This window comes from Bubalus bubalis, chromosome 10 (assembly GCF_019923935.1).
Source record: "Bubalus bubalis isolate 160015118507 breed Murrah chromosome 10, NDDB_SH_1, whole genome shotgun sequence".
In the NCBI taxonomy this organism is placed as follows: Eukaryota; Metazoa; Chordata; class Mammalia; order Artiodactyla; family Bovidae; genus Bubalus; species Bubalus bubalis.
Window position 1 is genome coordinate 85687550 of NC_059166.1, and position 20258 is coordinate 85707807.

The following is a 20258-nucleotide window of genomic DNA, read 5'->3' on the forward strand; positions in this document are numbered from 1 at the left end:
TCCGTAGCAACTCAGAGCCGACGGCGGCCGAACGGGTCCAAGAGCCTCAAGGCTGGCGCGGCGCGGCGCAAAGGATGTCGGGATGGGCTTGGCGGTCCAGGAGCCGCTGTGGAGGAGGAGAGTTACGCTTTGCGGAGGATTTTGCCGCGTCTCCTTTACTAGTTGTTGACTGAGCGCGGCGCTGTGGTTTTTAACTTGCTTACCTTGTGGCCTTGGAAAACCTGAGGGAGGTTTCTATGCGGCCACCCTCTCAGTGAGCTCCCCTTTCCACGCCGTCTGTCTACCTCGGCCGGCGACGCGCCGTGAGTACCTCGGGAGTCTCCTCAGAGGCCGGAACGGCTCTTTTTATTCTTAATCTGCTGCGGGTCTCCGATTGTCCCAACTTTGTCTTTACTTTTGTCTGACTTTACTATTCCACTTGCGCAGTGGACCCCACGGCACCATAGAGCGCCAGAAATTTGTGTTGGATTGAACTTTACCAGTTTGATCTTGGAAGTTTATGATTCCTAGAATCTCAGTTTCATTGCCTCTAAAGCCGTGTTGATAATACATTCCACATTTGCAATGGGATCATAAAGTAATTGCCATATGGAAAGCAGAAAATAATGGATAATGATAATAGCTAAAGCTTTGGCATGCTTTTCAAATCTCTCGAATTTTCTCTAAAATTCCTGGAATGGTTCTGGCCTTGAATAAGGACAAGAGAAACTCAAGTGGTATCAAAGCACATTCAACATCGACATGGCAAAGCCTTACACTACTTAGTTCTTATCTTTACCCTTTGCTTGAAAAATATCACAATCTTTAACCCAGTGACCCACATTAAGTAGATTTTCTTCCTACCAATAAGTAATGATGTATAAAAGTAGCCCTCCTGTCCCAGAGGAAAAAGATTTTTTTTTTTTGATAACTTTTTTTTAAAAAGACAACTATTCTCTTGAAAGGAGCCTGAAAAAGCCAACCGACAATCCTTAGTTAGTTTCTTCTCTATCATTATTCTTTTATTTTTGATGAATAAGATGATTCAACTAAATCAGACAGTACCCGCAGCCCCTTCATTGGTTCATGGATAGTTTTGTATATATTTATTTTGATGTTTATTGTTAGATAAAAGCAATTATATGTTACTATTTTAACTTTAAAAACCTTTCCACTATGTTTTTTAAATAATTTGTCACCAAAAATAATGTTTCTTGAATCTTGTGGAGAATTCTTTTTGTTTAATGATAAATGTGGGAAAATATAATCTTCAAGGTGAACCATTGAATGAATGAACATCATAGGTAAAAAGCAATAGGAGTTTTAAGTGCATATAAATGTTTAGGGCATGATAAAAGTAAGTTTCAAATAACTGGGAAAATGGTACAGGGATAATTGGTTGGCTATGTGAAAAAAGTATTGATCTGTATCTTCAGTTCAGTTCAGTTCAGTTGCTCAGTCGTGTCCGACTCTTGGCAATCCCATGAATCGCAGCATGCCAGGCCTCCCCATCCATCACCAACTCCCGGAGTTCACTCAGACTCACGTCCATCGAGTCAGTGATGCCATCCAGCCATCTTATCCTCTGTCGTCCCCTTCTTCTCCTGCCCCCAATCCCTCCCAGCATCAGAGTCTTTTCCAATGAGTCAACTCTTTGCATGAGGTGGCCAAAGTACTGGACTTTCAGCTTTAGCATCATTCCCTCCAAAGAAATCCCAGGGCTGATCTCCTTCAGAATGGACTGGTTGGATCTCCTTGCAGTCCAAGGGACTCTCAAGAGTCTTCTCCAACACCACAGTTCAAAAGCATCAATTCTTTGGTGCTCAGCCTTCTTCACAGTCCAACTCTCACATCCATACATGACCACTGGAAAAACCATAGCCTTGACTAGACGGATCTTTGTTGGCAAAGTAATGTCTCTGCTTTTGAATATGCTATCCAGGTTGGTCATAACTTTTCTTCCAAGGAGTAAGCGTCTTTTAATTTCCTGACTGCAGTCACCATCTGTATCTTAACATGCACTAAAAATAAAATTCAGATGAGACAAAAAATAAAAAGAGAGAGTGGGTAAATATAAATATAGGAATGAGAAGGACTTTCTAGGCATGATTTCAAATGCAGCAACCATAAGGAAAGGTCTGAAAAATTTGATTACACTAAAAGAATGTCAGTATATGAAACAAAACAAGGTTTGGGGCAAATAAATTGGGAAAAAATATTTGTATAAAAAGCTAATAGTCTTAATGTTTAGTGAGCTCTTACCAGAAAAAAATGAAAGAAAAATGAATAATTTCACAGAGGTAAACCTTGGATCATTCATAGCTGCCATAACAAAATACCATGGAGTGGGTGGCTTAGAAGTTTGTTTTCTCTGGAGGCTAAGAAATCCAAGATGAAGGCTTGGTGTCTCCTTGGTTTGCAGACAGTCTTCTCACTGTGACCTCACGTGACCTTTCTTATGTGCACAAGGATCCCTGGTATTTCTCTTCTTATAAGAAGGCCAGTTCTGAAATCCCCTGGAAGAGGGAATGGCAACCCACTTCAGTATTCTTGCCTGGAGAATTCCATGGACAGAGGAGCCAAACAGGCTACAGTCTGTGGGGTCACAAAGAGTCAGACAGGACTTATCTGCTATTTGTGATCCCATGTATAGTAGTCCATGGAATTTTCCAGGCCAGAATACTGGAGTGAGTAGCCTTTCCCTCCTCCAGGGGATCTTCCCAACCTAGGGATCGAACCGAGGCCTCCCATATTGCAGGCAGATTCTTTACCAGCTGAGCCACCAGGAAAGCCCAAGAATACTGGAGTGGGTAACCTATCCCTTCTCCAGGAGATCTTCCCTACCCAAGAATTGAACCGGGGTCTCCTGCATTGCAGGTGGATTCTTTACCAACTGAGCTATCAGGGAAGCCCAAATTTTACAATAAATATCCTTTTTTTGAACTGTCATTTTGGAAAATGATAAAGTCAGTAGGAATGGATTTGGGATAGATAAAGGAGTAATTTTGAAAGAAAAATGAAATAGTTCATGGCAAAATAATTATATAGTAAATAAAAGAGAAGGATGAACCAAAGCTAATAAAGATTTTCATTCAGAACTGGGGAAATGAATGAGGATGATAGAGTATGTATTAGTTCAGCTCACAATGACGTAGTTCTCCTTTAGAGTCAATGCTGAGCCTCTAGCAACCATCTTGAATAACGCATCTCTTAAGTTTGTACTTTATACAACTTGATTAGACCCAGAATAGGCAAGTTCAGCTCACAGTGACCTAGTTCTCTAGAGTCAATGCTGAGCCTCTAGCAACCATCTTGAATAGCACACCTCTTGACTTTGTATTTGATTAGACCCAGAATAGGAAGTTGTTTCACCCTGGGCCGGTTAGAGGTTTTTTTTTTTTTTTTTTTTTTTAATTAATAGAAATCTATATTTACATACAATTTAAAAAATTCAGCCACTCAGATAGTGAACCACGACATATATGTACTTGAGAGAGATAGATTTGCCATTTTTCATATGCAGTTTCTAGTAGAGAAGCAGACAATGTCAATGTGTCAGTGGATAGAGAAAAGGAAAGAGAAGAGAGAGGAAATAAAAGCATTCAGAGAGGAACAGAGATGAGACTAAGACTCCAAATGAAGTTCCAATTTATGTTTATAGAATTTTTCTTAGACCTGGCTTCATTCATACCCTGGAGCTCTATAAAATATTCCTGTGTCCTTATCATAAGGTCTCCCTTGCCTTTTTTTAATGCATAAGTAGGTTGGCTGAGTTTTATATTATCCTAAAACTAAGACTTTTGACTGATAATAGTGAATAATAGAGGAGAATTCAGAGAAGACTTGTACAGTTTTGGAATTTCTCCTGGGAGCCTTTCTTAAAGAGAGGATAAGGTTCCAGTTGGCAGATCAGATGACTGGATTCACAGGATGACTATGGGGATATCCAAAAGTGAGATGCACGCTGCTTGACACATAGTATTAAACACACAACTTCCAATGGTCTTGTACAGTCCTGCATCACTTTTCAAGCTGAGACAGCTTTGGCTTTGAGGATAACCTCTGAATAAGGTAGTATGAAATAGAATAAAACTCTGATGCAATAAAACTTACCTGGTACTAAGCAAAGCACAGGGGAAAATTGCTCATCTGAAAATGCCATTCACCCAGAAAGAGAAAAAGGTTTAACTCAAGTCATGTTAAGACATGTAATCTTTTTTTTTTTTTGCTCCAGACTTGTAGAAATATGGTAAAATCACATTAATCTTAGAATATATTGTATGTTGTGAGAACAGTGAAAGATTGTCCCAAGGAGTGTGAAGGTTAGATAAGTTACCTTCTGAGAATGACAAATGAACTGAAAAAGAAAACAAATTATATTATCTCAGAAACATGTCCATAAGATTTAGTGGAATCAGGAATACTGACTAACATGATACAGAAGTGATCCTAAGATGTGATGAATACAGAAATAGAGAAACAAAAGAGCAAATGACTAACATCATTGGCTCTTTTTTTCACTACCACAGTTGCTATCCTTTTAAATAACTTTCCTCTCTGTTTGCTTTTAGACTTTTCCACCCAAACCAATTGCATAATTCAATGGCCACTAAAAGAAATTTGATCATATGTATGAGTAATGTAGATCCCAATATGATCTTTCATATAAACTTCAAGTTTCAAATCTTTGAACCTCATGGTTTGTTATGTAGTTCTAATACTTTTTGTCTGTAATCTTTTGATGTGTTTTGATTTCTATCTCATTTAAAGCCAAATGATTGTACTGCTACCTGTATATACCTTGCAATTTTATCTGCACTTCATAGCCAGCTCACTAGTCATCTGCCTGTGAAAAAAATAATCCCTTTTCCTCTTAATCACTTCATGTTCTGTCTTTCCCCTAAATGCAGTCAGTTTTTGTTTGTTCAGAAATAGGAAGGAATGGAACGTTTCTGAATATTTGAACAATGTGGATGATTACTACAAGTAGTCTACATGAATTATCAACCTCAAATGAATTATAATAATGATAAGATTAATATAATAAAGGGCTTCCCTGGTGGCTCAGAGGTAAAGAATCCGCCTATAATGCAGGAGACACAGGAGACGTGGGTTCTATCCCTGGGTTGGGAAAATCCCCTGGAGGAGGGCATGGCAACCTACTCTGGTATTCTTGCCTGGAGAATCCCATGGACAGGAGCCTGATAGGCTACAGTTCATAAAGTATCAAAGAGTTGGACACGACTGAAGCAACTTAATATGCATGCAATATAATAAAATCTCTCTTTGATAATTCAGAAGAAACTTCAAAATCTTGGGGTGGCTTAGGCTCACAAATGCAAGCAAGAATCATTATTCAATAGCACTGCAAAATAAATCTGATTATTCAGGTGTTCTGAGTGGTTTTGGATTCTGGATAAATAGATTTTTCTAGCCTTCAAAATACAAATATTCTTTGGTCTTCTCATACTCATCTTGTCAGACTATAATCATTATGGGATATCACAGGTATTTATGTATTTGGCTATGGTATTTTGTCAATAAAATAATCCACCTTATTGGTTCTATGTTTTTTGTTTGTTGAGGATTCTTGTCATATAGATGTATTCTTTAATAATGCAAAGTGAAGTCTTGACTGTCTAAACAGATTTTCTCAACCTTGCCCTCTTGTAATGGTAAGAGAGGATAGACAGTTCAGTCCTCTGTCAGCTCCTGACCATTTGCTTAATGCTCCCACTGAAGTAAGTATACTGAGACGGTGACAGTTCCCGGTGAGTTCTGCAGTGTTACCTAGAAAGAGCATGGGCTTTGTGGTCCTACCGACCCGTGGCTGAATTTTTCCTAGTTCTGTGACTTTGGGGAATTTATTTGAATGTTTCTGAGACTGAGTTACCTCATCTGTACAACAGAGATAATAATACGTACCTGCTGCAGAGACTGCTAATGTTTTACTTTTATTCTTGGGCACAATAAACACTTTCAGCCTCTCTTGCAGACTGGTATGTCCAGGTCTGAATTCTTGCAGTGGAATGCTGGTTGGAAATGAAATGCGCCACTTCCCGCTTGACCTATAAAAATCCCCCAAGTGTGCTCTTCTTACATTTTCTTCATCCGCTGATTGGAAAGGACCCTAGAGACCACAGAGAAACAAGAACTTTAAGACAGAAGAAGCTTGGAACAGAGCCTGCTGCCACTCCTTTGCCACCCCATGAGATGTAAGCAAGAAATAACATTTATTTTGGTAAGTCGCTGACACTTGGAGTATGTTTCAGCAGTTAGTTTACCTCCTAATATACCTTTAGGATTAGTATAAGGATTACATGAGAAATATTTATTTACGTGACTGACGTAAATCAAGTGTTCAGTAAGTGATAGTTATTGTTATCATCCTTTACATGTATTGATTTAAACATGTGAGCGTTCAGGCACTGCAGGTACCAGGATTCTCCCAAATGATCAGACCAATAGGATCTGAGTCAGCAGGTCTGACTTCTTGCTGCTCTTCTTGCAGTTAGACTGATTGGTACTTCTCAGATTCCTTAGAAGTATAAATGATTAATTCTTTTAGTTATAGATTTTTAAATTAAGTTGTAGTTGGCATATAACATTATATTAGTTTCAGGTATATAATGTTGTGATTTGATATTTGTATATATTGGGAAACAATTGCCATAGTATGTCTAGTCAACAGCCAGTTATAGATTTTGACATCACATATCTAGTCCTTTTGTTGGCCTGTTCATTTTATTTTCTGTCATTGTAACATGTGATACCCCTAACTTAAGTCACACTCTTTATACCTATAATTATGTACCATTTAGGATCCAGGGGAGAGAGACCAGACCAGTACTGTTCAATAGAAATACAGTGTAAGCCACAAACATAATTTTAAATTTTCTAGTAGTCACATTAAAAACAGTTTAAAGAGAACCCAAGTGAAATTAATTTTAATAATTATCTAGCCTAATATAGCCAACATTAACATTTTAACATGTAATCAGTATCCTTTGAATCTGTTTTTCATGCTGATTCTTTGAAATCAGTGTGTATATAACACAAACAGCATATTTTGACTTAGACTAGCCTGATTGCAAGTGTTCAGTAGCCACAGTTGTATAATGACTACCACATTAGACAGCTCAGGAACGGGCAAATGAAAAGGCCTATCACCAGTTAGGAAAAACTATGTAAATTATGTGCCACATTTTCTTTGTAGATGGAGAATAGCATTATTCTTATTGTTCTGGGAGAAAAGACGTGGAAGGGCAAACATTCACATCACCAGGTTCAGGAGATGGACATTTTACTTACGGGGTGTCGTTTCTCTGGAGATACAAGTCAGGAAACTTCTTTGCAGCTCAACTTTCTGTGGTACTTTGTATGTATTAGAAGCCTTTTCAACATGATGCTCAATGTTCATACAATTATATTTTCAACATTCGTAAATTTGTAATAAAAATATTTATAACTTTTATAGGAAAACTAACATTTTGAGCTTGTGTGCTAAGGGAAACCATACAAGAGCCTGATACACAGTCATCTTCAAAGTCTAAGTTAGTAATAAAATATTAATTTTTCTTAGGAAAAGTTAACTGCTCCTAGTCTCAGTTTTCAAAGGAAATTTAACTTTTTTTTGTATAAAACATAGACTTTAGAAATCCACTACTGTATATTGAAATGCCCATCTATCCTTGTTTAATGAAAGCACAGGAATCACTTTCTGGTGTATAAAACAAAAAACAGAGTTTAATTTAAAGACATTGAATTTACCAAAGTAAACAATATTTGAATAATATGGTTGCTTTAAAGATGATGGGCAGTCACTCCCAGGAAGGAAATAATATGTTGCAAGTTTGAAAGAAAATGATTTTGTTAAGATGTCATTTCATGAAAAGGAATTAATATCTTTGATATTCAAAGCACCAAAATCAAATTTAATATACTGTGCTAGAGAAACCAGAGATAACATTTGATGGTTAGAAAAGATAGGATTTTAAGAAAAAAAAAGTTACCGTGTTTTTCTCTTCCATCATAGAAAGGAGATTAGATATGAGGCAAATTAGGGGGGAATTCAGGGGGAAAGTAATGTATATGAATCAGATGATATAAGGAAAAAATTAATAAAGTTAAATACAGATTGTTAAATGATAATGGGAAAAGGTCATATTTAATATAACTATATGTTTTTAAAAGCTATAGTCATGTTGTATAGTACATCCTCAGAACTCATTTATCTTCTTTTTTTTTTAATTTTATTTTATTTTTTAACTTTACAATATTGTATTGGTTTTGCCATATATCGAAATGAATCTGCCACAGGTTTACATGTGTTCCCCATCCTGAACCCTCCTCCCTCCTCCCTCCCCATACCATCCCTCTGGGTCATCCCAGTGCACCAGCCCCAAGCATCCAGTATCGTGCTTCGAACCTGGACTGGCAACTCGTTTCATACATGATATTATACATGTTTCAATGCCATTCTCCCAAATCTTCACACCCTCTCCCTCTCCAACAGAGTCCATAAGACTGTTCTATACATCAGTGTCTCTTTTGCTGTCTCATACACAGGGTTATTGTTACCATCTTTCTAAATTCCATATATATGCATTAGTATACTGTATTGGTGTTTTTCTTTCTAGCTTACTTCACTCTGTATAATAGGCTCCAGTTTCATCCACCTCATTAGAACGGATTCAAATGTATTCTTTTTAAATGGGCCAAAGAACTAAATAGACATTTCTCCAAAGAAGACATACAGATGGCTAACAAACACATGAAAAGATGCTCAACATCAGTCATTATCAGAGAAATCCAAATCAAAACCACCATGAGGTACCATTTCACACCAGTCAGAATGGCTGCGATCCAAAAGTCTACAAGTAATAAATGCTGGAGAGGGTGTGGAGAAAAGGGAACCCTCTTACACTGTTGGTGGGAATGCAAACTAGTACAGCCACTATGGAGAACAGTGTGGAGATTCCTTAAAAAACTGGAAATAGACCTACCTTATGATCCAGCAATCCCACTGCTGGGCATACACACTGAGGAAACCAGAAGGGAAAGAGACACGTGTACCCCAATGTTCATCGCAGCACTGTTTATAATAGCCAGGACATGGAAGCAACCTAGATGTCCATCAGCAGATGAATGGATAAGAAAGCAGTGGTACATATACACAATGGAGTATTACTCAGCCATTAAAAAGAATACTAATGACATTTTTAAGGCCACAGTATGTATTAGATGATTCTGACCTTAAGAAAAAATCCCTGATTATAATTACACTTTTGCTTTAGATAATTGGACTTTTTGTTTTCAAAACTGGCTGTGTGTGTGTGTGTGTGTGTGTGTGTTTGAAGGCACTGAGAAAAGAAAGTTTGGGGTAAGAAAGTTTAAAAAAAAGTTTTTTGTTAAATAAACTTAGGCCTGGGGCTTCCCCAATGGCTCAGCGGTAAAATAATCCGCTTGCAATGCAAGAGACTCAGGAGATGCGGGATCAACCCCTGGGTTGGAAAGATCCCCTGGAGGAGGATCTGGCAGCCCATTCCAGCATTCTTGCCTGGAGAATGCAATGGACAAAGGAGCCTGGTGAGCTACAGTGCATGGGGTCACAAAGAGTCGGATGTGACTGAGCACACACACACTCACACGAACTTAGGCTTAATCACTGTAGTTATAGTGCCTGATAGATAAAATTGCCTTGCCTTTAAGGAAGATCCATAATACTCAAAAAAGTTAATGCTTGTAATAAAATTTTAGCATAAAATAATCTTTTCATATCTTACATCGTTGGCTTTAACTTAAAGATATGTGGAAAATAAAGCAATATGACTTCTCAGAGAGATAATTTCTTTTACTTTCATTATCAAATAAATACTTGACTGAAGTAGGATAAAAATACTGATTTGTCTCTGTAAGACTTCAATCACTGCTTTGTGTGACTCCTACCCTGGATTTGCTATAGGTTTCTTGAAAGCTAGAGCCATAATGGCCCCTTGACCCAAGGAGCAGCTGGCTGTACAAGTCAGAGACAGAGTAGGGAGAATAATGAAAAACTTTGATTTCTATAGAGAAGACAGTGATTGAACTCTTCCTTGAAAGTTTAAATTTAGAGTCAGCATGTTTATTCATATAGCATGAAATAGGCAATCATGCCTTTTGCTGCTAATTGTGGATACCTAAATTGTGTGTTTTTGGCTTACTGTATTATGGTCAATTTGGAAAAGAATAGTTTCATTATACAGTATCATCTACAGTATCCTTGGACTGTTCTGGAAGTATATGACATATGATTACTAAATTTTTATGACACCTAAGTATTCATGCTCCCCATAGTATTTAAAACTAATTTAACCATATTAATCTCCTAAATTCACATTTTAATGAAGCCAAAAATCCTAATAAGCTTCAAGTGCTTAAAGTTAATGCTGCAGGAAATAGTTCATGAGATTTCTTCATTTATTAAAAAAATTAAAAATGGCTCTCTTGAGGTATGTATGCATCAAGTATGGAAAGGTATGTACAGTCTATTAAAATTTAGCATCACACATATGTTTATAGCTTTGTTTCTCAAACACTTTGATATGAACTGGTTTATGTGTGAAAAACATGAATTTCTATCTCATCATGCTGACTAGAAACTTCTTCAGATTGTCCAGTGGCTTGAGAGAACTCAGTTTAACATTTTAAAGTGTCAGTTCCCCAAAATGTATGTTACTTAATAAGTTTTGTACTTAAATATTACTGTTTTCACAGATAATATTTTAAAAGACTTGATCCTCCATATTGCTAGGTTGTATTATTTTCCTCAACTATTCACGGCTTTTCCTGTAGGAGGATTAGCTTTCTCAGCCCTGGCTTGCCCCTGTGCTCTTCTTCAGCTAATGTGAACATGAATGGTAGATATATATTATCTAAGGAAAACTGTTACTTGCTGTCAGTCGTTCTTTTTTTCACAAGAAGTGTTCATCACGGATGGGGATGTTCCTTCTGCTTGGCTCCTAGAAATATGTGTGGGACAGAACCACAGTCAGTCTCCAGCCAGTTTATGATGTGATGTTAGCCAGAGATAAACCATCATTCTTATAAACAACAAGATTTGAGGGTTGCTTCCTAACCACAGCAGAAACTAGTGAAAACTGACTTCTCAGACTATAATTATAGCCTGTGTTGAAAGAAAAAAAGGAAGAGGCTTAGGAGGTCTATAACTATAATTTAACTCTGCTCCACCAACCTCCACTTCAGCCTACAATTGCTTGGGTCCAATCCATTCTTTTTTTTTTTTTTTTTTCCCCTTGAGAATTTGAACTAAAAGACATAGAATGTTGTGTTCAGTTATGGTGGACTTGAGTTGAAAGGTGTTGAAGAGGAAGGTTAGAGGTGGCTTTATGAGTCAAAGTTATGAGGCTGCAGGCGGTATGAGTGAAAGCTAGTATGCAAGTTATGATAACAGCATTTACTGAGAGCTCACTCTGGGCACACATTGCTTCAAGCACATTCTGTCTCTTTTGACCCTCATATGCATGCTTATGAACACAGCCCATATTGAGACTTACAATTGCAATCAGATCAGATCAGATCAGATCAGTCGCTCAGTCGTGTCCGACTCTTAGCGACCCCATAAATCGCAGCACGCCAGGCCTCCCTGTCCATCACTAACTCCTGGAGTTCACTCAGACTCACGTCCATCGAGTCAGTGATGCCATCCAGCCATCTCATCCTCTGTTGTCCCCTTCTCCTCCTACCCCGAATCCCTCCCAACATCAGAGTCTTTTCCAGTGACTCAACTCTTCGCATGAGGTGGCCAAAGTACTGGAGCTTCAGCTTTAGCATCATTCCTTCCAAAGAAATCCCAGGGCTGATCTCCTTCAGAATGGACTGGTTGGATCTCCTTGCAGTCCAAGGGACTCTCAAGAGTCTTCTTCAACACCACAGTTCAAAAGCATCAATTCTTCGGCACTCAGCCTTCTTCACAGTCCAACTCTCACATCCATACATGACCACTGGAAAAACCATAGCCTTGACTAGACAGACCTTTGTTGGCAAAGTAATGTCTCTGCTTTTGAATATGCTATCTAGGTTGGTCATAACTTTCCTTCCAAGGAGTAAGCGCCTTTTAATTTCATGGCTGCAGTCACCATCTGTAGTGATTTTGGAGCCCAGAAAAATAAAGTCTGACACTGTTTCCACTGTTTCTCCATCTATTTCCCATGAAGTGGTGGGACCGGATGCCATGATCTTCGTTTTCTGAATGTTGAGCTTTAAGCCAACTTTTTTACTCTCCTCTTTCACTTTCATCAAGAGGCTTTTTAGTTCCTCTTCACTTTCTACCATAAGGGTGGTGTCATCTGCATATCTGAGGTTATTGATATTTCTCCTGGCAATCTTGATTCCAGCTTGTGTTTCTTCCAGTTCAGCATTTCTCATGATGTTCTCTGCATATAAGTTAAATAAACAGGGTGACAATATATAGCCTTGACGAACTCCTTTTCCTATTTGGAACCAGTCTGTTCTTCCATGTCCAGTTCTAACTGCTGCTTCCTGAAAAGATCATGGTGCTTTGTCATCACTTCTCTAGTGGGAGCACATACCAAGTATGATTTCAAATAATAACAATTAGTTGCAAAAATTACTTCTTTAATGACTATTTTGATGCTTTTTCATACCCATTAAAATGTTTTATCATTTCATCTTGACAACCCTGCTTTGCTGGTACAATGAGTACATCCTTATTCTGTCTACAGGGTAACATATCATTACATTTGAAATAGGTACTAATTATTATTACGTTTTATAAATAACAGAAGCCTGAAGAGGTTAAACTGTTTGTCTATGGTCTTTTAGATAGTAAGGGTTAGAATTGAGGTTCAAGCTCAATTTTATAATAGGTATCAAAATCAGTGTACTCAGCCATGGCAGGAAAAAAAAAAAGATTAGCGGCTAGGCAGCTCCTGAGAGACAGCAAGAAGGATCTATGCTCTTTTATTATTATTTTTCTGCTGCTCTGTGCTACATGTGGGATCCTAGTTCGCCAACCAGGGATCAAACCTGCACTCCCTGCAGTGAAAGCACAGAGTCTCAACCACTGGACTTCCAGGGAAGTCACAGGATCTATGTTCTGGATTTCCCAGTTTCTAGTTCCCAAGAAGCCTGGCTATACTTAATATACTGCTTTTACATGTAGGGTGGGGTTGGGGGAAGGGAAGGGAAAGGGAGGCCAAGAAAAATGCCCTCATCCATTTGCTTTTAGTGTTACTCTCCATTAGTGGTATCCTTAGCAGTACTAAATTTTACTAGGTTTTATAAAATGACTGTTCAGCTTTCACCAAAGTCTTCTTTCTCAAAGGCCACAGACATGATTGCAGATAGCTAGGCTGGGGCAGATTGAACGACACCTATGCAGAATGTGTAAAAATTTGGCAAACTAAGACTTTGTTACTTGATCAAACTTATTGTGCCTGGTTCTTCTGCCTCTTAGAATACGTCCTGTTTTCTGTTGTTCCTTAGTACCTCATGTAAAAGTTTCTCTAGTGTAGCGACTCAGTTTCTCAGATATAGCTTGTCCATTTCTGAGCCCAAATGGTAGTGTTAAGAGTATTTATTCTCTAATCAGACTGCTTTCAATAGCATTACCTGCTAGGCATATGACCTTGGATAAATTACTTCCTAAGTCTCCGTTAAAGTACCCACCACATTGGGCTGTTGGGAAGCTTGAGTGAGTGAATACATGTAAGTTCCTGGCACAGGCTGAGTGATGAATGGATATTGACTGCTTTGTTATTTATCGTTTACTTACAGTGCCTACTGCGCTTGTTGGTGTTGAGTCGCTAAGTTGTGTCCAACTCTTCTGCGACCCCATGGACTGTAGCCCACTTGGCTCCTCTCTCCATGGGATTTCCCAGGCAGGAATACTGGAGTGGGTTGCCATTTCCTTCTCCAGGGGCTCTTTCCAACTCAGGGATCAAGCCCAAGTTTCCTGCATTGCAAGTGGATTCTTTACCACTGAGCCACCAGGGAAGCACTAGTGTGCTTACAGACTGATAATCCTTTGAAATAACTTTGAGGCCTACAGTTTCCAATCTGATAGTTTAGAAGCACAGAATCTAAATTCATCAAAATGCTTTAAGCCTTTAAGGTATTTTGATTTTTCTCTTAAAAGGGAGTTGAAATATTGAAAGGATCTTTCAAGTCAAGTCTCCCCTGAAGGCCTCTGTGTTGCTGTTCTCACTGGCCAACATTATTCAGTTTCACTGCAGGGCATGGTGCAAAGGAATTCCTTACTCTAATTGTAGCTGGATTGACCCTGGTGAGGGCTACCTGGCGTGCCTGCTTAGTTGCTCAGTCATGTCTGACTCTTTGTGACCCCATGGACTGTAGCCCACCACGCTCCTCTGTCTGTGGATTTTCCAGGAAAGAATACTGGAGTGGGTTGCCATTTCCTATTCTGGGAGATCTTCCTGATCCAGGAATCAAACTCATGTCTTTTGCGTCTCCTGCACTGGTAGGCGGATTCTTTACCACTGTGCCACCTGGGAAGATGCTTCTAAGGATACCCTATAGGAACTAAAATTCAAGACCTTCCGCTGTCTAATTTTGATCTGAGATTTTAAGACTTAAAGTTTTGCCACATCCTTCCCTTTTATACTTCATGGGCTTTTGGTAATTGGTGGTGGAGTAGGGAGCTTCCCCTTGTGAATCACAAGGCATGGGCAAGAATTCTAGGTTCTCTAGAGGAGCGGGATGGGGGCAGTGGGAGGGAGATTTAAGAAGAAGGGGATATATGTATACATATAGCTGATTCACTTTGTGGTACAGCAGAAACTAACACAGCATTGTAAAGCAATTATACTCCAGCAAAAAAAGAAAAAAAAAAAAAAAGAATTCTACGTTCTCTATCAATCTGCAAGTGCAGCCTCTGAGCTGTTAGGAATTTTCAGCTTGGGGTATCTAAAGCATGCAGCCATATTGACTATAGAGTTTAGACTAGTGATTTTCAAATTTCAGCATGCATCAGAATCACTTGGAGGGCTTATTAAAACATAACTGTTGTTCTTTATGTTCTCAATTTCTGATTCATTAGCTTTAGGTGGGGTCTGAAATGAACATTTCTAACTAGTTCCCCAAGATATGATGTTGCTGGTCCAGATATCTAGAAATATTCCTATAATTGTTATGCTGAAAAGTGTTTAAAATGTAAATTGTGTCTTCTCTTCATAGAGATTTTGCCACTCAAGAATCTTTTTATTGACCAATATCACATCAAATATGGGTACATTTGACCAGCAGACACAACTCTAAAAAAGTTATTGATAGGGACTTAACATTGAATTTGCTCTCGGAAACCAAGGTATTTAATTAAAGCATTCATTTGTATGCTTTTTATTTTGTAATCATAAAAGTTAAACTGAAGTATATCTGCATGAAGTACAAAGATAAGAAAAGTCAAATTTAACAATATAAAACAGATTTTTTTTTTTAGTGATTGAAACTTTTAATCTAAAGGTATTTTTTTCAACTTTACTGAAGTATGGTTGACAAATAAAAATTGTGTTTATTTAGATTGTACCATGGGCTTCCCAGGTGGTGCTAGTGGTAAATAATCTGCCTGTCAATGCAGGAGATGAAAGAGACATGGGTTCGATCTCTGGGCCAGGAATATCCCCCGGAGGAGGGCATGGCAACCCACTCCAGTATTCTTGCCTATAGAATTCTACGGACAGAGGAGCTTGGCAGGCTACAGTCTGTAGGGTTGCAAAGAGTCAGACATGACTGAATCGACTTAGCACACATACATGCAGGTTGTACAATATATGAGTTTTCTAAAGGTATGTAATGTAGTATAGTGAAATGATGACCACAATCCAATTAATTAACACATCCATTGCATCACGTGGTTCATGGTGGTGGTTTAGTTAATAAGTTGTGTCTGACTCTTGTAATCCTGTGGACTGTGGCCCGCCAGGCTCCTCTGTCCATGGGATTCTCCAGGCAAGAATGCTGGAGTGGTTTGCCATTTTCTTCCCCAGGGATACTGAAACAAATTTTTAAGAAGAATAAGGCAGCTTTACTTTCTATGTTTTAGTTGCTCAGCCGTGTCCTACTCTTTGTGACCACTACTGGAATGGCTTGCCATTTCCTTCTCTAGGGGATCTTCCCAATCCAGGGATTTAACCCATGTCTCTTGTGTCTTCTGCATTGGCAGGTGGATTCTTTACCATCTGAGCCATCAGGGAAGTCCAGGTTTACTTTGAGGGACTATATTTTTTATTGGCATCAAAATATACTGTGATCTAATTTGAAAGGCCTACAATACCACTGCTGAAACAATAGTCTTTGCTGAACACTAATGAATGAGACTTGAACATATTTACTCCCAACAAGTCAATGTGCTCAAGAGGTATGTGAATTGATATTAATGACAAACATGTATTAATTGTCTATTATATGCCAGGCATTGTGCCAGATTCTTTTCATGTACCAACTCTTTTCATCCCCATCAGTTCAGTTCAGTCGCTCAGTCGTGTCCGACTCTTTGCGACCCCATGAATCGCAGCACGCCAGGCCTCCCTGTCCATCACCAACTCCCGGAGTTCACTCAGACTCACGCCTTTCGAGTCAGCGACGCCATCCAGCCATCTCATCCTCTGTCGTCCCCTTCTCCTCCTGCCCCCAATCCCTCCCAGCATCAGACTCTTTTCCAATGAGTCAACTCTTTGCATGAGGTGGCCAAAGTACTGGAGTTTCAGCTTTAGCATCATTCCTTCCAAAGAAATCCCAGGGCTGATCTCCTTCAGAATGGATTGGTTGGATCTCCTTGCAGTTCAAGGGACTCTCAAGAGTCTTCTCCAACATCACAGTTCAAAAGCATCAATTCTTCGGTGCTCAGCCTTCTTCACAGTCCAACTCTCACATCCATACATGACCACTGGAAAAACCATAGCCTTGACTAGACGGACCTTTGTTGGCAAAGTAATGTCTATGCTATCTAGGTTGGTCATAACTTTCCTTCCAAGGAGTAAGTGTCTTTTAATTTCATGGCTGCAGTCACCATCTACGGTGATTTCAGAGCCCCCAAAATAAAATCTGACACTGTTTGTACTGTTTCCCCATCTATTTCCCATGAAGTGATGGGACCGGATGCCATGATCTTCGTTTTCTGAATGTTGAGCTTTAAGCCAACTTTTTCACTCTCCACTTTCACTTTCATCAAGAGGCTTTTTAGTTCCTCTTCACTTTCTGCCATAAGGGTGGTGTCATCTGCATATCTGAGGTGATTGATATTTTTCCCGGCAGTCTTGATTCCAGCTTGTGCTTCTTCCAGTCCAGCGTTTCTCATGATGTGCTCTGCATATAAGTTAAATAAGCAGGGTGACACTATACAGCCTTGACGTACTCCTTTTCCTATTTGGAACCAGTCTGTTGTTCCATGTCCAGTTCTAACTGTTGCTTCCTGACCTGCATACAGATTTATCAAGAGGCAGATCAGGTGGTCTGGTATTCCCATCTCTCAGAATTTTCCATAATTTATTGTGATTCACACAGTCAAAGGCTTTGGCATAGTCATTAAAGCAGAAATAGATGTTTTTCTGGAACTCTCTTGCTTTTTCCATGATCCAGAGGATGTTGGCAATTTGATGTCTGGTTCCTCTGCCTTTTCTAAAACCAGCTTGAACATCAGGAAGTTCACGGTTCACATATTGCTGAAGCCTGGCTTGGAGAATTTTGAGCATTACTTTACTAGCATGTGAGATGAGTGCAATTGTGCAGTAGTTTGAGCATTCTTTGGCATTGCCTTTCTTTGGGATTGGAATGAAAACTGACCTTTTCCAGTCCTGTGGCCACTGCTGAGTTTTCCAAATTTGCTGGCATATTGAGTGCAGCACTTTCATAGCATCATCTTTCAGGATTTGGAATAGCTCAACTGGAATTCCATCACCTCCACTAGCTTTGTTCGTAGTGATGCTTTCTAAGGCCCACTGGACTTCACATTCCAGGATGCCTAGCTCTAGGTGAGTGATCACACCATCATGATTATCTGGGTCGTGAAGATCTTTTTTGTACAGTTCTTCTGTGTATTCTTGCCATCTCATCTTAATATCTTCTGCTTCTGTTAGGTCCATACCATTTCTGCCCTTTATCGAGCCCATCTTTGCATGAAATGTCCCCTGGTATCTCTAATTTTCTTGGAGAGATCTCTAATCTTTCCCATTCTGTTGTTTTCCTCTGTTTCTTTGCATTGATCACTGAGGAAGGCTTTCTTAATCTCTTCTTGCTATTCTTTGGAACTCTGCATTCAGTTGCTTATGTCTTTCCTTTTCTCCTTTGCTTTTTGCTTCTCTTCTTCTCACAGCTATTTGTAAGGCCTCGCCAGACAGCCATTTTGCTTTTTTGCATTTCTTTTCCATGGGGATGGTCTTGATCCCTGTCTCTTGTACAATGTCACGAACCTCAGTCCATAGTTCATCAGGCACTCTATCTATCAGATCTAGGCCCTTAAGTCTATTTCTCACTTCCACTGTATAATCATAAGGGATTTGATTTAGGTCATACCTGAATGGTCTAGTGGTTTTCCCTACTTTCTTCAATTTAAGTCTGAATTTGGCAATAAGGAGTTCATGATCTGAGCCACAGTCAGCTCCTGGTCTTGTTTTTGTTGACCGTATAGAGCTTCTCCATCTTTGGCATACGACCATTTAAAATAGATACTGATGTCCTTATTTTAACAATGAGAAGACTGAGGCTCAGAAAATGATTGGCCTTGGTCGTATGTCTAGGTATTATTTGTGTGAAATTCTCACTCTCAAGTTTACGCTTCTAATCAGTATTCTATACAGATTTTAGTGCAGGGAGAAACTGAGAAGTCACTGCATTGTCACCTTTTAACAACCTTTCCTCCTTCAGAGGACTCACTCTTACCCCTCATGTACACTGCTTCTAGTACATTTCTAGTCATTTATCTCTATTAAGAGATTTCATTTTTCATTTGCATGTGAGAGAGAACATTTACATGAATGTGTTTGTTCTGGCCTTTTAATCTTTTCTTTTTTGTTAATTAAAGGCTCTGTTTCTTATTCAAGAAATTTTAGACAGTATTATGCAGGAGACTTTTTTTATTTTGAATAAAGTAAAATCTTTTTTTTGGCCACACTGTGAAGCATGTGGAATCTTAGTTCCCCAACCAGGTGTTGAACCTGTGCCCCCTGCAGTGGAAGAGTGGAGTCTTAACTGTTGGACTGCCAGTTAAGTCCCAAACTAAAATTCTTGTTTCTAAAATCACGAGATTCCTGAGGTTAAGTCTAAAAGCTGACCTGCTAGTATTACACTATTTGGATTATTTGGATCGTAGGAAAGAAAGAGTGGAATTCTTGGTTCTGTTGCATTCTTTCCTCTGGCCCTGCTCCTGATTAGCTCTGTGAAATTGGCCAAGCCACCTGCCCTACTTACATCATAGATTCCTCATTTACCTTTTATTCTATGCCTTCATATTTTGGTACTTCTGTAGCATGATCTTCTCTCTGAACACAATGTTTACTCATCAAAGGGTGAGTACTTTCAATAATCAAGCTTATTTTATTAGTGAAAAGCAAAGAGACAGTGTTGAGGACTAAAATTGCATTGCATGCATCTTATGTATACCTCTAACTTACTTTATAGTCCAATTTATTGTGTTTATTTCTTGTTGTAGGGAGATAGTTTTTGTAAGAACTATTCTGTTCTGTTGTTTCTTTTTTTTTCTCACCAAACATTCTATGAACATTACTCTTGAAATGCTTGATCCGAGCTAAGTTGACAAGTGCTTATTTTCCTTCCTGAAGCAAAAGTCCATTAACTCTTCAAAAGGTTTCACACCATAAGATTTCCATTACTCCAAATATTCTCTCTAATTCAGATTGACAGGCTTCCCACTCCATCAAACACTTGATAAAATATTGTGTTATTTGTGTCTTCAGAAAAGCATGACAAAAAAAGTGTAAAGCAATACATATATAAATTTCACTTCTAGACTAACGAAAACCAAAAAAAAAAAAAACCAAGAAAAATGAAATTATATGTTCTTTCAGCAATTACTTTATTCATTAATTAAATATTTATTAGAAAAAAAATTTTGACATGTATACACTGCTAAAGCTGGCTTAAAACTCAACATTCAAAGAACTAACATCATGGCATCTGGTCCCATCACTTCATGGCAAATAGATGGGGAAAAAGTAGAAACAGTGATAGATTTTATTTTCTTGGGCTTCAAAATCACTGTAGTCAGTGACTGTAGCCATGAAATT

The 20258-nt window shown here is 38.7% G+C and overlaps 1 long non-coding RNA gene across 4 annotated transcripts in view; it reads left to right on the forward strand.

Moving 5' to 3' along the window:
- The first annotated feature begins 163 nt into the window (after positions 1–163).
- LOC112587551 overlaps positions 164–20258 on the forward strand; it is a 42426-nt gene continuing 22331 nt past the window's right edge. For 3 of the 4 annotated variants that reach the window (XR_006639658.1, XR_006639659.1, XR_003112074.3), the window contains exons 1-2: positions 164–302; positions 5975–6220. This is a non-coding gene — a long non-coding RNA (uncharacterized LOC112587551). Of the gene's footprint in view, positions 303–5974; positions 6221–7195; positions 8128–20258 lie in introns of those variants that run through there. The other variant, XR_006542489.2, reaches the window with a different exon arrangement.